Source organism: Cryptomeria japonica, chromosome 3 (assembly GCF_030272615.1).
Source record: "Cryptomeria japonica chromosome 3, Sugi_1.0, whole genome shotgun sequence".
Classification (NCBI taxonomy): domain Eukaryota; kingdom Viridiplantae; phylum Streptophyta; class Pinopsida; order Cupressales; family Cupressaceae; genus Cryptomeria; species Cryptomeria japonica.
In genome coordinates this window covers 19,118,412-19,137,049 of record NC_081407.1, presented here as the reverse complement: position 1 = coordinate 19,137,049, position 18,638 = coordinate 19,118,412, and the positions used below count along the sequence as shown (strand labels likewise).

At 34.3% G+C, this 18,638-nt stretch overlaps 1 protein-coding gene and 1 pseudogene across 1 annotated transcript in view; one reads left to right on the top strand and one right to left on the bottom strand.

Moving 5' to 3' along the window:
* The window catches only part of LOC131049086 (cytochrome P450 82A1-like), a 32,881-nt pseudogene extending 21,859 nt beyond the window's left edge, over positions 1 to 11,022 (bottom strand).
* Positions 9,822 to 18,638, top strand: part of LOC131049111 (uncharacterized) — a 76,272-nt gene continuing 67,455 nt past the window's right edge. Inside the window, exon 1 of the mRNA XM_059218016.1 lies at positions 9,822 to 10,071. The gene's annotated coding sequence lies outside the window, so the exon portion shown is untranslated. The remainder of the gene's footprint in view (positions 10,072 to 18,638) is intronic.

The window sequence follows — 18,638 nt, the reverse complement described above, 5'->3', positions numbered from 1 at the left end:
TAGGTGATGTGATATCAATATGAGGAGATGTAATACAAGACTCAAGAATGGGGTCACATGTGAGAATCCCCATGTTCAAGTGTCCAAAGTTCTCCTCAAAATTTGAACCATCACAAGAAATGTGATCATAATGTGTAGAATCATCAAATGTGAAATCATCATCATCAACAAAATCTGAAAAGGAGTATAACCGAGATGCATGATCAACCACCCCAGTCGCAATGATAGCTCTAGTCTCCAAATCTCTAATGAAAACTGAGTCAGGTGTGAACTCCACAACTCTCTTAGTTGCGCCATGTGTGATTTGATAGATAGAAAGGAGATTGTTTGTCAAGTGGGGTACACACAACACATCATTGAAGGAGTTATCCCCAATGTCAATAGATCCTTTCCCAATCACATCCATGTATGTATGATTGCCCATCAAAATTTGTGGCATGGTGCAAGGCTCAAATGTAGAGAACATAGACTGCGAAGATGCCATATGATGAGAAGCCCCTGAATCTAGAAGCCATCTCTTGGAATCATGACTGATAGTAGCACATAGAGCTTTTCCTTTTCTTGTTCCAAAAGAGTGAGTCTTCCCACTTGTAGAAGCCATGAATGCTTGCCCTTTTCCTTTTGAATGTGAGGAAGTGGAAGTTGATGAATCATCCTTCTTGTAGACTTTAGGCAAATCAATGTTATTCTTTTTGATGATATGTGTAAGCTCATCAATCTTCTTAGAATGGCAACGATGTTCCTCATGACCAATCTTTTTACAATAAGCACAAGTAGGTCTCTCTCTCTTTGGTGAATTATCTCTCTTGGTAGAGGATGAATCTCCTTGTTTTGGAGAAGATGCTTTGTCCTTAGGCTTTGATTGCCATTTCTTCTTGTTTGAGTTGTCCTTTCCTTGATTTCCTTTGTTTCCTTGATTTGCCACTAATGCTTGAGACTTAGAAGCCTTAAGAATGCCCATGCTTATCAACTTAGTTTGTTCCATCATCAACATTTCATTGAAAGCATCAAATGTAGGCATTTTGTAGCTTGAACCCATTGTCATCCTATGGGTTTGGAAACTAGAAACAAATGCTGCATATTCTTGTGGAAGCTTGCCTATCAAGTTGAATATCAATTGAGTATCCTTCTTATCAATGCCACAATCTTTGAGTTGTGCCCTCAACTCATTTGCCTTAATGACATAATCTTGTATAGTATCAAAGTTCTTGGGATCTAACATGGTGAGATCACTATCAATTTGATATCCCCTAATCTCATCAACTTGACCATACAAGTCTTGAAACTTTTGCCAAGCATCCTTGATTAGATTACACTTCTCAATATGAAAAATGAGATCCTTTGATACATACTTTCTTAAGGTACCAATTGCCATGATATTTTTAGTGAGCCAATCGAAGTGACCAACTGGATCAGCCTTAGGATCAGCTGGAGCAACAATAGTTCCATCAATGTAATGAGTGAGTCCTTTTTCCATAAGTTTACTCCATGCATCAATTTTCCAAGTAGCATAATTATGTGGAGTTAAGAGAGGAAACTTAGAAGAACCCATAGCAGCAAAAAGGAAGGAACACAAGAGCGCAAAATCACAAGAGACACCCCCCCAAATTCACTCAATCAAAGTACCCCGCCCAAAGTGATGATTTTGGCACTTTATACTTAGTGCGATTACAATGAGCCACTTGCAAAACAAGGCAAAGTGGGCTTATGATGCAAATTTTACAACTTCTCAAATGAGATACAAGAGACTTCAATCAATAGTGCAATGAATCTAACTGAGATTCAAGCAAATATACAAGTACCAAGAGAGCCAAAAATGGCTAAAACCTGAAAGTACAATTTCTACTTACAATGGCATCAATCTGATAGCATCATGTGAAAGTAGACAAAAAAATATGCACTTTCAAAAAAAACGGCACCTGAAAAGGAGGTCGTATGACCCCAAACGAAGCCTCTGAAGTTGCAAAAACTGGGATTACTCAGGTACAGTCACCAAAAACTGCATTTTCTGAAAAATTAGTGCATCAAAATCAAAAAAATTTCTCACCACTGCGGAGAGCATGAAATTCTAGCCCATTTGAAAAAAAATTGCACCCAAAAAGGAGCAAAATGAGCAAGTTATGGCCATTTGAAGTTGAACTGCAAAATCAAAAATGCAAATGAGAGGGGCCTGCCAAATTTTTTTAAAATACTGACGTGGTGCTGACGTCAGCAATTCACTGGGTTAAATTTGACGGTCGTATGACCATGGCAAAAAGTTCGCCCCTGCTAACTAGGCGTCCGTACTGTACTGACTGCTGACTGTGTAGATGATTAGGCAGTACGGATGATGAGGTGTCACTGTACAGACAGACTGCGTGGCACGGTGACTGTGTGTATGAAAATCTGACTGTTTAGGTTTGTGTGGTAGATGACATGGCGCCGTACCGATGACTGAGCTATACGGTTGTACCTGCGGGCCAGTGGCCGCCTGCCACGTGGCGGGCGCGGGTCCTCCGGTCTGGGTTGACCACTGGCAGAGGAAGCGGCCAAAGCCGATGGCCGGCGGTGGAGGCTGAGGGTGTCGGAGAGGAGGCCGGCAGTGGTGGCGGGCGCCGCTGGGCGGGCGCGGTAACCAAGCGGGCCGGCGGGAACCTGCGGCAGGGATCGGCGGCGTTCACGGCGGTGGCGGGAGGACGCGGTACTTGGCGGGTACCGGCGGCGTCGCAGGTACCTGACCTGCAATGAACGGCAGAGATAGACTTGTAGGGTACGAGCGTGGGATGCAACGCAGTGTGCAACCTGCAACACGCAGGTACGGGGGGGTCTGCGGACCCCCAAAATTTGTTTTTTGATTTTTTTGATTTTTTTTTTTTCTTTCGACTTTTCAATTTTTTTTTTTGATTTTTTCGAAAAAAACAGAGAATGAAATTTTTTTTTTTTCGAACAATATATAAAAAATTTCGAAAATCTGTACGATTATGGTAAAATTGGGGAGAAAAATTTTCTCATCAAAATAGGCCAACTTTATAACCAAAATTCATGGAAACGGCCTTCTGGACGCAATGGCAGGGTCGGATCTGGTCTAGGACGCCTCCAAAAGATGTTGCTCCTCAGATTTGCCTCTTGACGTCGCAATAATGCCTCTTCAAGACAAATCAATGAAGCCCCAATGGCTCTGATACCATGTGAGATTTTGCCAAGATCAAGAGCTCAATGAAATGTACAAAATAGAGACATAATATGGGACAAGAATAAACTGTATTCTCATCAATAGAAAATGATCAATAACATGATTCAATTGTTGTTTACAATGTAGATGAGCCTGCTTATATAGGCAAGGCTAGGGATATGTGAGCACACAAACATGACATGTGGCTCAATAAGAAACAAGGGTAGGTAGGAAATAGGTGTGGGTAGGTAGGAGAAATAATATAATAGTCCACATGAGGTGGATCACCCACTGAATGTGGAGTGTAACAACAAGATCAACACCATAAAAGGTGGAATTTCTCCTACACACACTATCCCAATGTGGCACAAACACCCAAGTGTCTCATACCCAAACTACTATGAAAATGCATTATCCTAAGTAAACTTAAGTAAGTGTAATAATATCCATGATGAATAATTATTTACACCAACAATATTCTTAGAAGCAAAGTGCATGAGTAATGCTTGAATATTCATATACTTTCCTAGATCTTCTAGATTCGTAGACAGCCTTTACAAAACCTGTCTTAATACATTCGGTAATTGCCATTACCAATGTTTGACTGGTTCAAAAGCATACCAAGGAGTAGATTTTTGAAACCAAGGGATAAGAAGGCTGCTCCATAATTTCCTGCTAAAACTTGGGCTAATTTTTTTTAATGAATGTTTATTGGTTGAGATTTTTAATGCGATTTATTTTAATGAATGTTTATTATTCAAATATTGGTAGTGTTTATTAAAAAGGAATAGTGCCTTGGTTTTCTTAGTTGTCTTACGAATATTGCAGTCTACAATTATTGTGTTGCAAATTTACAGGTTTTTCACAATCTAATATCAATGACCTTTATATATCCTATACTTTTTTAACATATTGTTATTATTTGTATCAAATCTAATATTATAGTTATATTTCAAAGTTTATGTAAGATAAATTCCAAGACATTTATTTAAAAAGAATAAAATAATAATGGATAAAATTATTAAATAATAAGAATTATGAATTCAAAGAGTAAAAGAAGGATAAAGTTGTTATATAATAAGAATTGTAGATTTAAAATAATGAGATCAATGTAGAGCATCTTCATCATTACCACATAGATTGAGTATCTATTTATTTATTATGAAGAGATTGAGTATCTGTTTATTTATTTTTTAATATATTTTTAAAAGCAAGTTGGATTTAAGTGTTCTTATATTTATTGGTGAAGTTGAACACCTAAAAAAGAGTTAACTAAGGGTCATGTTAATTGAATGAAATATTTAAAATGCTTTAAATGAATAAGACTAGAATTGTACACTTGAACAATTTGAAATAAATATTTCTTAATCATTAATTTTTAATTGAATATTTTTTATTATATACACTATCAGTATCAATAAATTGCAAAATAGTAAAAAATATTATAAAACCTCAAGAAAATAGATTTAATTTGAAATGAAGATAACAAATTCTATTTCTCAAAACATCTCATTCTTGGTACAATATTTTTCCACCTTACTTATCAAATTTATAAATTTATTTTAAAAATAATAAAATTAAATAGTTAATATATGATAAGAGTAAAGTGATATATTTAGAAATAGTTTAATAGTTTCCTTTATACATTTATTTCTTTTATTAACCTAACAATATTGGACAATTTATTTTTTTAATTATAAGTTTATTTATAATAAAAAAATGTTTTTAATGCGATACTAGTATTAATATGAATATTAATATGTTAATTTTTTTATATATATTTTGTAAATAAAATTATACTTATGAACAAATAATATTAACAATACTTTACACTCATTATAGCATATATATGCTTTGAATTTTAATAAATCAAATAATTTTATATTAGATGTTGAAGAGGAAAACAAAATCTAATTTTTTTCTAATAAAATTTATGGTAAATAAATATTTAAAATAATTTACTTTTATAAATTATTTCATGATTAAGAAATTTTGACAATATATTAAAATAAATAAATGATTTAATTCTAGATATGAAGTTTGTGTAATAGATGTTATCAATTCTTTTGTTAATTTGTTAATATTCTAGAAATAATTGGACAAACACATATATACTAAAAATCTATCTATTGCTCGAGATCATTTTCATGACAATCTAAATGATCTTGGCACTTGTAAAGTTGATGAATTTAAACCTTGAACATGAAATTGTCTTTATTGAATTTGATTCATAGAATCTATTCACCTTGATGCTTAGAACTTGTATTTGAACTTGGGGTAGTGTCAAAAGACATCAATTAGGATCTTTCTAGTCTATGCGTGTTTTCTTTTGGTAAAACCCTTGTTAATAAGTCTACGGTATGAAACAAATGATCAAGCATTGTAAACAAATATTTATTGACATCTAAGTTGATGATACAATCTAAAGATGCAATATTGATTCTTTATTATACTCTCTATGTGATTCTCAAATGTCTCTTTAGTGGTTTAATAAGCTAAGTATTTTCCCTATATGCAATGCTTTAGTACTTAAATTAATATGTTTTATTCTTGAAATTCAACCCATACAATCCAATTGGAGGGAGTTGTCTTGGGATTTGGTTCTAACTTTTAAACTTAAAACTTTAGGGTCGTTCCTACACTCATGGAGTTGAATTAAGTTAAGTTTGTAGTCACAAATTTGAATTGCCATAATGAATAGATGTAATGAGAATTAGGACCATCTATGGGGATTTATGTAGGTGAAATCGGGTGAGGTTTATGTTATATAAAAAAAATTATATTAAAGCATGTCACTTGTATTATAGTCATTGAACTGAGGATCTCCTAGTCAAATCGAGTCCAAAAAGAAGGAGAAAGGTGTAGGGTATTCAATTTTTACCATAATAAAAGCTACAAAATTACAATACTTTATATAAGCCATCCAATTTTGTTTAGCTCCATATTGTTGAATATCCCCATTAAGATAGACTTAGAAACCCCCCAAGTATTTCATTTGAAACTATAAATAAAGTTGATATTTCAAGCCTCTAATCATACCATTACATTACTACTAGTTGACAACATGTTATCAATATATAAAGTGATAACAATAAATAAAACACCATCACATTTGTATAAATTAAATGATAAAATTAGACCTAATAGATCTTATTATAAAAAATATACATGAACGAAGCTATTGGTATTACACCTAAGAGACTATTTGAGACCATACATAGATTTATTCAACTTAAAAACACTTTTCTTTACCTTTCTAAGTGTAATGATCTAAAAAAGGAACATATAGATCTATTCCTCCAAGTAATTATGCATGAAATTTATCTTCACATCCATATGATCAAACTCAAGGTCAAATGTAATAGCATAAGATAGTAATAATCTAATAGGTATTAGATTAACAACATGAGAAAATATATCATGAAAACTAATAAAATTAGGTGGGCTATACCATTATGGTTTCCTTTTTTGGGTGAGCCTCATCAAAAGTTAAGGTGCGTGTTATTTTTCCTCCTAATATAAAATATGTTTTTATACCATTCTCCTTATCTAGTAAATCATGAACCTCTAGTTCTTCCTTTAGTGTAGCTTTCTTTTCCTTTGGACATAACTACATAATTGAGTTCACATCATTCTTTGGTTTCTCAATAGTGGAACTGAACCTAACCTCCCTAAATATTACATGCTTACTATGCATGTTTTTTCTTGTTATAGGATTTCAAAGCATGTATCTTTCGACACCTTCATTATAGTTGTTGAAAATACACTCATTGAATTTTTAGTCCAAATTTACCTTTTTTTCTTGGGAATATAAAAATCCTTTATCATACAAAGAAATGCTATGTTAAAGTGAGGAATTTTTCCTTATCCAAGATATAATCACTAGATAACTTGCAAAGCTATCTCCTTCTACTAAAATAATTATCTAATATAACACCATTTAGTATAAACTTATCTCACTTAATTCTATCTAAAAATCTACTTTTTCATTAGATAAGTGGGAAAAGGGTCCCATGCCAAAATTTAACACAAACAAAACATAGATGTTCACATACAAAACTAGATGCTACACCAATGAAGCCCCAACATGATTAAAGAAACATAGAATAGCTAGATACAAAAAGATACAACATAATAATTAGACTTTATGTTGTGGAGACTCATTAAATCATTCCACTCATTCACAACCAAGTTCAATCATTCATTCTATTTGACCATAATTGTTCTCTCATTGCACTTTCTTATTGAGAAGTGTATAGAGTTGTCTTATATTGCATAGGTTTATTTTTGTCAAATTTATCAAGCTTCTTCAAGAAGTATCCTCCACCATTTTTCATTTTCAACACCTTCATCTTTATGTCCTTCTCATTTTCCATAAGAGCCTTAAAATTCCCAAGCTAAATGAAAATTTCATATTTAAATGCTTTAGAAAATAGATCAATATTTTTATAGAGAAATCATAAATGAAAGAAATATCATACACATATTTTCTAAGTGAAAGTAAACCTACTAGAATAACAACATCAATGTGGATTGAATCTAATGCACTTTCAAATCTAAAAGAGACTGGATAAAATGAAAAATAAATTTATTTTTTCGTAAATATAGTGCTCACAAAAATCAAATTCCAAAGAATAACTAGCTATTTCTCTCTACAAGACTAAATTATTTGCCAAGGCTCTATGTCCTTTCTCATCAACGTGGTCCAATATCTCATGGCACAACATAGTCTTCTCAATAGGTAGGTTATTTCTCTTTGAGTTAAGATCAATCTCAAGAACCCACACAACTCTTCTAGGTGACTTGTGCAAATAATTCTCTTTGATATAGGTTCTAAAGAAAAAAGTAAACGTATTGTAGATCTCTTTTTTTATAGGTATAAAAGAGTACTACACTAAATATATGCACTTACATCAAAGTGTAAACAAATCTCAATATAATCTCCCTTTATAAGAGCCATAACCCATGAAATATTTTGCACCCTTTTTTTTTTGTTAAAGACTTCCCACACACACATTTCATTCATCTTCCTCATACATAAAAATTTATGTTCCAATCCTATGATATGTAGAACATTTGAGAATCTTTTAATCCTCCAATCACAAAGCTTATCTTGACTAAGGATCTACATCTAATGATACTAAGGAGTAAGGAATATTTAATATTACCAAGGTAGACATTGATAGTGAAGCCAGGAGCCTGGCCTGCAAATGCACCTTCACAAACACAACTAGGTGAATAGTCAATGATTTACATTCTTGAATGAGAGATCCCTTTACAACTCATAATATCCTATATTTATAATAAGAATGGTGGGATCAACATGGGATCCACATAGAGAAGCTAGAGACAGCTGAAGCTGTTGCTGAAAGCAAATAATAAATATGCAGAAGGCAAATCATAAATAATTTTATTTAAGTCAACTTAAGTAGTGCTACACGTTATGAACATGTACACCAACAAAAATTTCCTTGTAGATAGTGGGTATTTGGATTAGAATTAGGATTAAATGTTTTGATAATGTTGTTGGAGAAATTATGAGTCCATGAAGCTATGTACACACTTCAATAGATCAACCAAGAAACTATCCAACCACACACGAGAATGTTGCAACTTGAGCAATGAAGAACAAGGGAGATCGAAGATAAAATCTTGAGATTAACTTGTAATGAATTGCTATGAATTGATATGTTACAATGTACAAATGAGCTTGCTTATTTAGGTAAGAGGCTAAACAATTGAGATTATAGGTAATGTCATGTGACTCAATGAGATGAGAGAGTAGGTACAACTACCCTATAACGAAATTAAATGCAAGATGTTGAATAATGTTTATCTAGAATGACACCTAAGATAGCTTACATGAATAATATTAAATGATTGTGTCATGTGAAAAATAAAATCATCCTAAGTAAACTTTATTAGAGAATAAAATAAATCTAATTTACTCCAACAAATGTGATCTATTAGGAAAATCCTTATAGATATTGGGTGTTTGGAATAGAATTAGCACACTAATTGTACACATTCAATAGACTAGATCAAGACTTCATCCTCAATGAGTAGATTAAATCATCATACATATCTTCTAAGGGGGAGGGAAAAATATAAATATAAGAATTTTACACTTTTACACTTAATTCTTTTTTTATAACAATTATTACACACATTGAAAATTGTCATAATTGCATTCAACAACTTTAATGATAAGTTAATAGAATTACAAATTGCCATATTCAAATTATAGGAGACATATAGTGTCACTCCAAGTATGATGTCTCATCTATGTGCATATAATAAAAAATAATAATTAAATAACTTTAAACATTAGGATTGGAAGGTGTATGACACCTATCCCAACATTTACCCCTATTTTAGCGTGCATGTGAACTACTATGAAGATGCATGTCAAAGTGTGACAAGTAGTCAACATGAGAAAATATTTAGACACCCATAAAGAGGATAAGAATAATGATGTCAAATTTCATACTTTCCTTGCAATGATTTTTCTATATAAAGACATACAAAAACAAAATAAAAGATTCCAATAAATTGCATTTGCCAATGATTAAAAAATATGCATAATCATACTTTCTAAATTGTTCTTGAAAAAAAAATATATATATAATGAAAAAGGATATAAAGAGATATTTTTAGCACAAAAATAATAGGACTCGAGGTGATGTAGAAGGTACGCTCGGGAAGAGATGCGGAAAATTTTATTGGGGAAAAAAACGAACCTGGAGGGATATTTTTTCTAGGAATGTTTTATGCTCTGGTTGATTTGGGAATCTTTGAAGGAAAAGAAACATTGAAAGGGCATTCAGAGGAAGGAGAGACACACAGAAGGGATGAGGCGGAGGCCACGGTTGGTTTAAGGTGCAAAGATCAAAGGATTAGCAGACTTAACAAATAACCAGGTTCCGCATTTTCATTTTCCTCTTTCTCTGTTATTTTTTTCATTTTAAGCTATGGCTTGCCTGAAAAGAGTTTGCTACTGTTGATCCTTATGATAATAGTGTTATGGCTGAGCTTGTTATACCAATCCATCTTGCGTATGCATAACATTCCTAACGCCTGTTCATATCCTCATCATTTCCAGTTAATTACAGTGTTCTATATGGTATCTGTTGTTTGACAAGCGGCTGCTGGCTTTATTCTCCATTTTTCACCAGTCAATTTTGATATTTTAAATGGTGATTACCTATTTTACAAATCGAACCCTTTCTTTTCCGTTCCAAATGGTATACTTTGTTAATTTTTCCCAAACACCGAACATTGTTCTTTAGATGGAAAAATCGACCTTGTTGTATATAAATAGTATTATATGGTGATCATTGATCCGCTCTATCTCAAGTTCAACCCTTTTCTGGAGGAGTTGCATTTTGTTGCAGCATATTAGCATACAAATTTAATAACTTGCCCTTATTTTCCTTAGAGTCTCACTGCAAATCTTTCAAGCAATGTATTCCGTGCAGGCAATCTGTTCAACGATTGTAGTATTTGGTTTATACCGCCAATTGCTTTTGTCTGAAAGTTTCAGAAGCCTTTCTCAACCAATCTAATTTTCTGCATCTTACAGCAACGGGCATTCTGTCAATAAATATCGTGTTTGTTTGTGCTTCCACTTTTTACATACATGTCTACTAGAGCATTTTTTTTTACCTTATTTTGATAAAATCCACTGTCTGGTATGTATTCGATGAATCGTACCCTATTCTGCTACAGGCAGCTAACGCTGGCAAATAATTCGGATTTACACCTGTGATAGGAATTTGCTTAACAATTTCTAAAGCCGTTTCAACAAATCCATTCTCTGCGATTATTGCAATCAGAGTAATCTGTGAGATGACATCTCGGCCTAAAAGCATTCTATTGAATAGCTTCACTCGCCTTGTCTGTTGCTCCACTTTTACTTTTATGCCAAACAACACCCTTCCCTTGTCTAAAATCCGCCTTCATTACGCTTTGATGTTTCTTTTTCTTCTTCATTATTACTGGTAATCTGAGACCATGTTCATTAATATAGAGTAAGCCTATTTTTCTGATCTGTTTCATTTAGAAATGCCAATAATATCCATCAGAATGTTGACTGTATTTAAAATAATGGGAACGATACCTAAATCTGAGAAAAAATACTTTTGCTTTAAGCATTGTCCCTTCATTATTACTGGACATCTGAAGCAGTGCGTATTACTGTATTGCAAGCCTATTTTTAGATTGTTTCACTTTAGAAACACCTAAAGAACATTGTCTGTGTTGAAGTGATGGTAAAGGTCCACTGTGACCACATCTCAGAGAACGAATTTCTACAATTTAACATTCATAGCATTCACGCCTGAAAACAAATACTATTTGGCAACCAATATTTTTCACGTAAAAGGGGCTCCACGTGAGAGGTTGAGCACTCTGTTAAAATTATGGGGAATATAAGGAATCGTACCCACTTCATCCTCCTTGCTATTCTCTTTTTTTTTCTCATAAATTTTAAACCACGGGGGTTTATTTTTAAATCTGCTTCCTTATGCCCTTAAATGTGGATAGTTTCAAATAAATCCATCCTCCTGTAAATGCCACTTATAGGTATTTTTAAGGTAGAAAAAAACAGGGACATTGTAAATGAATAAAGTAATTTTAGCCACCCATAATTTATACGGGAGAATTCTAATTTGTTAAAAAACTTTTTTTCTTATAAGAGTTAGGTGTTTCTTAAGAAAAAAAAAAAAGTTACAAGGAGAATAAGGAATTAATATTTAATTTGTTAAAAAATTATTATTTTTAAGTATAAAGTAGATAATTATAAAATTATCTTATATTATAGAGGATTTGTTGTTTAAAATGTAATATTCTTATTGTCTCAATGTATGTATATTTATTGTTTTGAATGTTAGTGGGAAATTATAGAGATTATCAGTTGGTTAAAAGCATTAAGAAAACATTTTCTTTACAATTATGCATATAAGATTCTCATTAATCAAGGGAAGAGTAGCACAAAAATTAGATGGGATGTAGATGAATACACACCTTGATGTAACGATTGTTTGGTAATATATTGTCATTAAGCTATTAGTATGAAGTGAAATATAATAAATTCATCTAAAGATCCTTGTCTTCCTCATGGTAGTGAAAACAGGATAATGAGGATAAGGTCAGGGCAGCTAATAGTTGAGTATTATTCTAAGTCTAGGTGATAGGATTTTTAACAATTGAGAAATAGTGACCAAAAATAGTTATCAATATTGATCACCTAAGTTAAGATTAAAATGGTTTTAAAACTTATCCAACACATATCAAGTTATGGGATTTTTCCTAAGTTACTCAATCTATTACATCATCTTGCGTCGGATTTAAATTAATGGTTATATTCATCTCATAAATTTGAAAATATTTGAATTTTCACTAAAAGTCTGGATAGTCAATGCATGTATGAGGCTCTTGTAAACAATATTCATGAAGTAAAACTCAAGATTTAGGTGTAGGTAGGATATGAGTATATGTGGATGCATATCAATCAAGTAGGTTTAACTTTCATATGACATGAGTGCATGGAATGAGATGTTTTGGTAAGTCAAGGAGTACTTTTGTTGACTCGTGGCCATACCTAGAATATTGAATTTTGTATGCTCTATATAATGTTGTGCTCCTTGTATGCTTTGCAAGCTTGATTATGCAAATTAGTATGCACTATTAGGTTTTTGAAATGCTCGTGAATGCACTTGATTACTCCTGTATACTCTTGTATGTTTATATATGTACATGCAAGTTTGTGTAAGCTCTTGTATTATCTATATGTTGTTGTATGTATTTATGTTCTCTTGTATGCTTTTGCATGCACTTAAGGATTCCTATGGCTTTTCTGCGCTCATGCATGTTTGTCTGAGCCTTCAAATGCATGGTTGTGTGTTCATTATATGTCATTGGACATGTGTTGAATATGGAACAACAGGGGAGGGTAAACCTCGACACCTGGTTTACCTACCAATAGTTGGCAAAATGTTTAGCCAAAGTATTTAATCAATATATTATGTTGATTTTTTTTCTTACCTCATGCCATATCATGATTATAAGAACTACATAGTCATATGTGATATGTAGTTAGATGTATTCATGTTGCAGCATATTCCATCCTCTGCCAGTTTCGAGTTGCTAAACTTCTTCGTGCAGGGTTGGTGGTTCTTCATGTCAGGAAGAACTCTGTGGAAGCATAAAGGCTTTGCGGTTGGGTGATAAAGCACTCTGACAATGTTCTCACCCATGGGTTAAGTGTGGGAGATGGATGTTGGGAGTCCTTGCCAGGATGATATTCAACTTGTATTATTTATTCATTATAAATCGACCTTATAGTCTCTTGTAACTAAAGTAATCTTTCTTATGATTTGCACATCTAATTGCTCATGTAATTCAATTATTATGTTGAGTTATATTAAACAATGTGTCAAGTTACAACATTATGAAACAACTTTTATATATGGAGCATATTGGATTAATTGCAAAAGTGTTTTTCTTAATTATGTATAAATTTGTTAAGATTTATTGTAATTATGTAATTTAATATTTTAATACTATGAAGGTCGCTACATTTGGTCTTCCCACATTCTATCTTTTGTCCAATTGTTGTTGCGACCTATCCAACTCCTTGCATCAATCAATCGATGACATTGACAACTGGTCAACCCCATCAAATTTTGTGTAAGTTTGCCTCATAATGCATCCTTCTCGGAGACCCCTCCTAGCCTACAAATCATCAACGTTCATCTCCCAGTAGACCTTTGCTAGCACTGATAAGTATGCATTGCATTAAATATAGCCTACATCATTCCATTCCTTTGCTCAACAATTTTGCAGACTCAATATCTTCCTTAGATCTGAGCTTCTCAAGGTTTGCTTGGGGTTGATCGCCACCCAAATATGTCCTTTTCTTATGAGTCTTCCACCTTCCTTATTGTGAGAGTTGAGAAATACAACACCAAAGGAGCCCAAATGATCTTTGCAAACTGAATAAACTTGTTACAAGGAGAAGCAAGGAAGCAACAGAGAAAAACATAAAACACAGGAAAATGCTCAAGAGTATGAGAGCTCTGTATTCACAAAAAATGTGTAATAGAATCATGATACAAAGAAAAGAATTCAACCTCTAATAGGTCAAGAAACCCTAAAAGGGAAAACCCTAGGCTTGCACATAATAATTAATAAAAGAATTAATTATTATGCACCTAATGTTAGCTTAAGTGTAAAAGAGATAAAGGGGAACTTAATTAATTAAACAAATATCGTTTAATTAATCAAGTAAAGACTCGATTACTCTAACACCCCCCCTTAAGCTAGACTTAGGGAGAAACTAAAACTTAGAACAACTACTGAAAGCAGGAAAGATGGGTTCTGACAATAAGGCATGATCAGGTACCCAAATACAACCAAATCTCTATGAACTGGAAAAATAGAAAAAACCACGTGGGAGAAAACTCTACTCCAAACAGAGATGGAAAAGCAAGAAGAACACCACTGAAGCAGGAAATAGCTGCAAACACTGTCCAAGAGTAACTGCTGATCTGAAGAACCTCCACTGAAATAGAACATGACTAGGTAGAGAAGAGTGTAATCTGCATGAGTGCCCTCAAATGACACTACTCGAATCAGATGGCAAACAAAGACAAACAATTGAACTCGAAGATACAGATGGCATGAGAAACCAAAGCCTGAAGAGCTGATCAATCAAACCACGGAATCATTAGAACCAACTGGACAAACCTCCCCATAATGCTGAAAAGGGAGAGGGACAAGAACATTGAAAAAAATGACCAACAAGAATTGCATGACGAAGAACCAGGAACATCAAAGGTGCTGAGAAAGTGCATATTGTTGTGGAAGGAACACTCACTTGACACACATCATGAGGCGAATGTCTTGGAAGGAACACTCATGTGACAAAGGTAGATGGCAAACAAAGGCAAACATCAACCCCCCAATGGCACTTTATAAGTAGTGCATGTACAATAAGACACAAGATGTGCAAGATCTCAAGTAAACAATGCATGATGACACTTTATCTTAGTGTGTGTGCATAAATAAAAAGCTACAATGATAAGAAGACTAGAAATAGAAAGAACAACCAAAAGCGAGACATCCTACTCAGAGAAAGAGATCTCAGGACCTGAAAAATCCAAGATATTTTTAGAGTGTGGAAAAGCAAAAAACTGAATAAAATATTCCTGGAGCAGAATCTAGAAAAAAAACTCATATGAATGGAAATTACACAGAACAAACTTTCCAACAATATAAAGTTTTCAAAAAACGGAGTTCAGATGCTCATTCTACGGTCCCAGAAGTGCAGAAAAGTGACCCCACTTTGACTGGAAAAAAGTACAGTCAAACAATAAAATTGGAAACAAATTCCAATATTGTGAGGTCCGGCTCGGAACCGGCTTTTCGACGCCTATTCATTTTTGAAAAAACAACTTTGTTTGCCCAATTTATGGCAAAAAAACCAATATGTTGTCAAAACCCTTTAAAAAAAAAAAAAAAAGGGCCCCCTGCTAGTGGCAGGGAGGTGGCGCACTGGTTGGGCAGTGGCGGAGGTCGAGCAGTGGGCAGCCGACGGGCGGGGGCAGGCAGGGTCGGGAAGCGGTCGACGGGCAGGGAACCGGAGGCCGACGAGGGAAACGACCAGTGGCGACAGGCAGCTCTGACAACAGGTGCACGAGGCTAGGGGACAAAGGGACCCGTAGGGCCTGCTACCGCATGTACCTGTGGATACCTTTTAAGCCAGGGTCAGCAGTGGCAGGGCCTACTGCAGGCCAGGGGGCCCACGGTACCCTGCATACCATGGGGTAAACCCCAAAAATTGATTTTTTATTTTTTTTAAAAACTTTTTTTTTGCCAAATTTTTTGTTGAAAGATATTTTTTTTTATTTTTTTATTTTTTTCAAAAAAAAAAAAATTCGGCTTGCATGCCGTAAAAAGGCAAAAAATGATTTTTTTAAAAAAATTCTCGAACTGCGTGCCAGGGCCGTACGACTTGGTACAAAACAAAAAAATACCCCCCAAAGGCTTAGGTGTCGAAAGTGGTCAAGTTTAATATGACCATAGGGGTTTGGGGGCCTTCTGAGCACGATGGTGAGGTTCGTTTAGGCCCAAAGTGCTCAGAAAAAAGGCCTATCCCTAGGTGCACAAAAAAACTTTTGAAACCCCAGATCTGCTTCCAATGCAAAAAAAGCTCAAAACAAGAACAGGTAGCTGCAGATTTGAAGCTCTGATACCATGTGAGAGTTGAGAAATACAACACCACATGAGCCCAAATGATCTCTGCAAGCTAAATAAACCTGTTACAAAGAGAAGCAAGGAAGCAACAGAGAAAAACATAAAACACAGGAAAATGCTCGAGAGTATGAGAGCTTTGTATTCACAAAAAATGTGTAATAGAATCATGATACAAAGAAAAGAATTCAACCTCTAATAGGTCAAGAAACCCTAAAAGGGAAAACCCTAGGCTTGCACTAATAATTAATAAAATAATTAATTGTTATGCACCTAATGTTAGCTTAAGTGTAAAAGAGATAAAGGGGAACTTAATTAATTAAACAAATATTATTTAATTAATCAAGTAAAGACCCGATTACTATAACACTTATGTCCTACACACTCCATGTGTCCCCATTAGATGAGATTGCTTCCTTGCCCTCCAACCTTTTGCTAGCTTCTTTGCCTACCAAGTGTACTTCTAATATCCACCCCCTATCCAATACCAATACCGTGCTTGGATTCCCCTCCCTCGCCTATAACCCTTCGATCTATATTCCCACTCCAGATCTTCAAGATCCTCTTGCGCCTTGTCAGTCTTGGAGTCAACCTCCCTGCTTCCCTAGTTCTTCCAAGTCTTGTACTATTGAAAAATGTGAAAGTAAACTTGTCAATCTATCTAATGTCAGGTTAAGTCCTGCATTCAATTTCTTGAAGCATGGTCTTGGGATTGTTTTGGCTCCTTGTAACATTCCCTATTTGAATTTTCTCATTGAAATTGAGAATCTCATCCGCTCCATTCCTGTGGATATCACTGAAGAAATCAGGCAAGATTGTGCAGTGGCTCTTAGGCATGCCAAACCCCCAAGTTGAACGTTTGGCTTTTAATGATCTTATAGCTCCAATAATGGCATGGTCATTACCAAAGCAGACAAAGGTAATGGCATAGTCATCTTGAATAGACAAGATTACATCAAAAAAATGCTTGATCTTCTTTCGGATTCTAGCAGTTACAAAATCTTATCTCGTAACCCTTGTGCCAAGATTATGAAAAGAGTTAAATCCTATGTTAGCTCGATTTTCCAGGACGGGGACGATAGGGGATGGTGAGACGAGTTTCCAGGACGACAATGTTTTTTGCCAATTTTGGGGATGGCGGGGGGACGACTATATAAAATATAAGGAAAATTTAAAATATATAGGGAAATTTAAATTTTTATATGAAAAATAGATAAAGCATGTATATATATATTATATTCATATGAAAACATGGATAAAGCAGCTATATGTACATTATAGAACCTTAAAATACCACATTTGTGTTCAGAATTCATTGTCAATACTCAATATACATTCATAATTCATAATTCATTATCAATACTCAATATGCATTCATAATTGAAAATTCATTGTCAATATGCCAGCACTTGTTTGATTTGCTGAAAATTTGATTGCTCTGCTTAAACAATTATCGCCGGAATAATTGTTTTTATCGCCTGTATCGCATTTCCTTCCCTTTTAAATATATGAATATCATATGGTAAGAGATGAAATATTTATATTGTTCCTTTTTAAATTTTTAAATATATCATATAGTCAAACATGAAATATTGCAACGATATTGTGAATTATCACATAGTCAAGACTTGTATTAATAATTTAATATCGTTACCTTTTAAATTTTTAATAATGTTATTATATGGAGCCTAATCAGACTTGGAGGTTAAATTTTCCCCTTTTATCGGTGCAATTTCCCCCCAGATTGTTCAATGGGGGTTTGGGGACAGCTCCCCTTGTGGATATCCCCCCATTTCTGGGACGTCCCGAACAAATTCCCACATTTTGGGGATGGGGGGGGAAATGTCCCCTCGCCATCCCCAAGTCCCTGAAATGTCTCCAAGACCAGGACGAGGGTTTTCTGGCTGGGGACGCGTCCCCGAGTTAGGTAGGTTAAATCAACTATCTCAGTTTCCTTTTTTGATGATGTCACTAAGAGACGTCTTTTGCCAACCAAGGAAGTGACCCCCCATATTTATGGTGTCCCTAAAATTCACAAAGAGGGTACTCCTCTCAAACCCATAGTTGACACCATGGGCTCTCCTATGTAAAATCCTAGCCTCTTTTCTTACCAAACTCATTGCCCCTCTTACTAGTAAATCAAATTCCTTCGTTAATGATTCTTCCCACTTTGTTCAATTCATCAAAGACCAAATATTAGAGAGAAATGACCTCTTGGTAAGTTTTGATGTCA